Below are 5,408 nucleotides of genomic sequence, written 5' to 3' on the forward strand. Positions count from 1 at the left end.
TTAAACAAGAATATGAGTCTCTTCTAGATGAGATTCTGAAAACCTGAATAGGAAAGAAAAATGCTGGACCAGGACTCAGAAATCCTGAGTATTCATTCAGGCTTTGCTATGAATTTTTCGTCTGGTGGCCCTTCCTTCTTCATCTAGCTAACTTCTAATCAAGACTCAGATCCCAGGGCTGAGGCCAGTGACTTACTCCTGTCATTTCAGCGCTTTGGGAGGTCAAGGTAAAAGGATTTCTTGAGCCTAGGAGTTTGAGACCAGCCTGGGCAATATAGTGAGACCCTCTCTCTGCAGAAAATTTTAAAAGTTGTCTAGGTGTGGTGGTGCATGCCTGTATTCCTAGCTACTCAGGACGCTAAGGCAGAAGGATCGTTTGAGCCCAGGAGTTGGAGGTTACAGTGAGCTATGATGACACCACTGCATCTAGCCTGAGCAACAGAGTAAGACCTTGTCTCAAACAAACAAACAAAAATGCTCAGCTCCAGCAAGTTCCTGCTCTGGGCTCCCACTGGACCATCTACATACCTCCATCATGGCAGCTCCCCATTGTCCTAAAATTGTTTGCCTACCATCTGTCTCTCTCACTGGAAGTACATTCCTCTAGCATGGAGCCTCTATGTCCTCAGTTATACCCCCATGCTTTCTGCTGTACTTGACAGATAGTACTCAATAAATATTTTTCAGCTGAACTGATTGTGAGAAGATATTTATCTGAGCTGCAAATAAAGGCACACACACTGTTGTCTGGCTGAAAACATCGAGCCCTTTGTGGTAGGAGATTGGACCACTTGATAGACAGTAGACACCATGGGGACAGCCAGTACTCTAGAGCATAGCCAGCCCCACCTCACTGATGTATCCACCTGCCATATGTGAAAAGAGGTAAAATTTTAGGATCTTCCAAATGTACCGTGCTAAGAAGAAAAGTTAAGCCCTGCAAACTGAGTCATGTAACATGACCGTTCTTTTCCTCTGGTGCATGACCGCTTCCTGACTTTTGTGTTAAGATAGTGTATGTCAACCAGACTTCCCATTCTTCATTCAAATCTACACAAAATGATGCTGGAGACCTTGTGGTTGTTATATCCTTACAATAGGATGTTAAGTTACCCCCTTAGCGTGGAATCAATAGTAGCCAATCAAATCCTATATCTGCATGTTAGCCTCTGTATGGAAAACGTGATTCTGTTCAGCACCTCCATTTTTGACCTCATAAGCGACCCTCACTTTTCCCCACACAAGGATACTAGGAGCACTGGTCACCATTCTTTGGTGATAATCACCCTCACAGTGCACTTGAATAAACTCTCTTAACTGGGTCCTAAGCCTTTTGATAATTTTAAGTTGCCAAATATCAGGAAGAAAATGTGCACATTCTCAAACTAAAAATGAATAAAGCCACACCACCACTGATGCTTTTCAAGATATATTACAAAAGAAAGTTTGAATGTAAAAATAAATACAGCAACGTCAGCACAATGGCAGAGTATGACACCCTAATTTCTTCTCCCCGAACAGAAACTTTCTTTTTTTTCTTTTTTTTTTTTTTTTTGGAGACAGGGTCTTACTCTGTCACCCAGGCTGAAGTTTCTGTTTTAAACTTTTTAAACTTTAAAGTTTAAAGCAGAAACTTTAAAAACAAAATGTTTTTATTGAGCCCAGGAGGTGGAGGTTGCAGTGGCTCATGCCTGTAATCCCAACACTTTGGGAGGCGGAGGTGGGTGGATCACTTGAGACCAGGAGTTTGAGACCAGCCTGGCCAATGTGGTGAAACCCTGTCTCGACTAAAAATACAAAAATTAGCTGGCTGTGGTGGGGAGGGGGGCGCTTGTAATCCCAGTTACTCGGGAGGCTAAGGCAGGAAAATCACTTGAACCAGGAGGCAGAGGTTACAGTGAGCCGAGATCGCACCACTGCACTCCAGCCTGGACAACAGAGCAAGACTCTGTCTCACAAAAAAAAAAAAAAAAAAAAAAAGCAGAAACTTTCAAAATTTAAAAAAAAGCATCTGTAACTGCTTTAAAAAATAATCTAATGTTTATAGCAACCATGTAAGGGCTGAGTCCAGGAGAACACCCTTTAAAACCGTGGCAGGGGGGCAGTGTTGTCTGCTGGGTCCTGGAGACCTTCGGTGTCCACGCTGCTTTCACCATGCCTTGGGTCCAGACCGCGTCACAGCCTCTCGGGAGACGTGGGCCCTCGGAGCCTCTTTAGCGATGGACTCCAGGCCGCAGGCAGCGCAGCGGCAGCAGCAGCAGGGTAACAGAACCTCTGGATGCACTCTTCCTGGGAAGCTTTGCTAATTTGCAGCCGCTGCACCATGTTCCTCATTAACGCCTGTCAGCTTAGTCGTTACGTCATTTCACTGTGGTGGCACAGACTCAGCTCGGAATTCTACATGGAAAAAGCACCTGGGTCCCAGTCTTTCACTGGCTTCAACACAACCAGAAGTGCCTGCTCTTGAGGCTGGTGGGCCTCTAGGCAAGATGTCCCTGCCCATCAGGACAAACTGCTGGGGATCCAGCTATGATAATGCCCTCGAGGACCCTGTGTCCATGACTCCTCCTCCATCAGACACGGGCAGCATCCACTGGAAGGCAGTGATTCCAGAGTGCAAGTATCAGTCCCTTACCAAGGAGAAGGAAGGAGAAGCCAGCCTACCCACCCCTGCCATGACAGTGTGGCACGGTCCCAGTGGTGAAGTCTAAAGCTACCCATATCATCACGAATTCTCTGTTCACAAAACAGACCCAGGAAAGGACTCAGCATTTTGGGCGACAGGCAGGGCTGAGACGTGCTGGCTACACACCCCACAAGGGCCTCACCATGGAGGAGACCAAGTACCTTTGAGTGGCAGAAGTGCTCCACCAACTAAAGCTACAGAGTGGAGAGAGAACAAGACAAGAGAGGCAACCTGCATCGGCCCAGTCTGCCCCAAGCTGCGCTCCTCACTCTTCCCCTGAGCAGAGGCCCAAAGGCTGGTTCACTTCTGGTTCTTCCACAGCTTTACCTGGCCCAAATCCCAGCACCATGGATTCTGGAAGTGGAGACAAGGACAGAAACTTGTCAGATAAGTGGAGCCTCTTTGGACCGAGATCCCTTCGGAAGGAAGATTCTGCAAGTTTTGCCACCCAGGCCTACCGAGGAGCCCATAAGCCCTCTCCAATGGAACTGATCCGTGCCCAGACCAACCACATGACTAGAGATCCAGCAACCTTGAAGCCACCCAAGATGGACATCCCAGTGACGGAAGGGAATACACAGCTGACACAGACCCATCATCTCAAACCCGGTGACTTGAATGTGCTCACACCTACCGGCTTCTGGAGTGCTTTCTCTTCCAGTCCTCTGGTAAAGAGGGTTTCTTGCCCCATTCCCCTTTTAACTTGGCTCTGACATAGGAAAGATATATGTATATCTTTCATATATATATTTGTTTTGTTTTGAGACAGAGTCTCATGTTGTCACCCAGGCTGGAGTGCAGTGGTGCAATCTTGGCTCGCTGCAACCTTTGCCTCCCAGATTCAAGCGATTCTCCTGCCTCAGCCTCCTGAGTAGCTGGGATTACAGGTGCTTACCACCATGCCTGGCTAATTGTTGTATTTTTAGTAGAAACAGGGTTTCACCATGTTGACCAGGCTGGTCTTGAACTCCTGACCTCAGGTGATCTGCCCCCCTCGGCCTCTCAAAGTGCTGAGATTACAGGCATGAGCCACCATGCCTGGCCAGAAAGGTATATTTTTAAAAACCTGTTAATTAGAGGCTAGAGCTAGAGACATTATTGGTTTTTGAGAAACATTAGTACAAAGCTTGCCCTTGTGTGGAAGAAGCCCTTTTGTACTGCTTTAAAGCTAGACTAAATCATCTCAGCAGGGGTGTATGGGGGGTCTCATTACCTAGTTTTTCATCATTTATCCTAGATAAGAACTTCAATCACTGACTCGCTGAGATGACTCTGGCCCTCTTGACAACTGGTACTGGGCTCCAGCCGTGTCACTTAGGGAACCCAAGATCTGTTTGGGACCTGGGTACAGGTAAAAGCCAGACTTGGCAGGGACCCCTCTTTCTAGGCTGAACCTTGAGTCCCCCTGCTTTTTGGTAGACCTAATGGATCACTGTCCTGCAGCCAGTTCTTCACGTGGGGCCTCTTAGGTCAGTGCTGGGAGAGGCATGCTTCTCTGTCTATGCCACAGTACAAACACTAGGCTTGCAAAGCTTTCCTTGCACTTTAAAACGAGACTAATTTAACTCCAATTTGGTTAAAAACTTCCTAAGAGAGAAAATTCAGTCTACTGATTTGGTATTGGTAAATGGACGTTAAACTTTTTCTCTTTTTTTTTGAGTTGGACTCTCTCTCTGTCACCTGGCTGGAGTGCAGTAGCATGATCTTGGCTCACTGCAACCTCTGCCTCCCAGGATCAAGTGATTCTCCTGCCTCAGCCTCCTGAGTAGCTGGGATTACAAACACATGCTACCACACTCAGCTAAATTTTTTTTGTATTTTTAGTAGAGACGGGGTTTCACCATCTTGGCCAGGATAGTCTCTATCTTTTGATGAGGACACCCGCCTCGGCCTCCCAAAGTACTGGGATTACAGGCATGAGCCACCACACCCAGCCTAAACTTTTTTAAAGTAAAGAAGATGGTAGGTACAGTTAGATTATAGTCTTGAGGTTCATGTGAAGCCAGTGTTACCGCATTTTGATTTCCTTGTTCAGAGCCTGAAACATCTGCAAGGGGAGGTGAAAGAATTCAAACTTCTTTGTATGAAAGCATTTTTCACCAAAATGAGCCTCATCCCTTTATGCAACACATAACCTCACTGAGGAAAGGAAACAGGCAAACTGCCTTCTTACTTCTCCTCACTATGGACAAGTTCAGTCATTGTCTTGAACACTGTCTCAAATACCCGTTTTTGGTTTTGGATAGTATCTTGTCTGCATAAGAAGCTGACCTTTTCATAGAGAGGCCCTGGAGTCTAAAATTATTAGAACAATTAATTTGTGTCTTCTATTATGGTCTCGTTTTGACAATAAAAATCCTTACTACTTCCAAAAAAAAAAAAAAAATGTAGAAAGGCCAGGCGTGGTGGCTCACACTTGTAATCCCAATACTTTGGGAGGCTGAGGCAGGTGGATCATTTGAGATCAGAAGTTCGAGACCAGCCTGGCCAACACGGCAAAACCTCATCTCTACTAAAAATACAAAAATTAGCAGGGCGTGATGGCACGTGCCTGTGGTCCCAACTACTCGGGAGGTTGAGACAGAATCACTTGAACCTGGGAGGCAGAGGTTGCAGTGAGCTGAGATTGCACCACTGCACTCCAGCCTGGCCAACAGGGTGAGACACTATCTCAAAAACAAACAAACAGACAAACACACACAAACACGCACACACTCACACA

At 46.3% G+C, this 5,408-nt stretch overlaps 1 pseudogene; it reads left to right on the plus strand.

Moving 5' to 3' along the window:
• The first annotated feature begins 2,219 nt into the window (after positions 1-2,219).
• LOC111526228 lies at positions 2,220-4,820 on the plus strand (annotated as a pseudogene).
• Positions 4,821-5,408: the final 588 nt, after the last annotated feature.

The sequence above is a fragment of the Piliocolobus tephrosceles genome, chromosome 1 (genome assembly GCF_002776525.5).
Source record: "Piliocolobus tephrosceles isolate RC106 chromosome 1, ASM277652v3, whole genome shotgun sequence".
Classification (NCBI taxonomy): Eukaryota; Metazoa; Chordata; class Mammalia; order Primates; family Cercopithecidae; genus Piliocolobus; species Piliocolobus tephrosceles.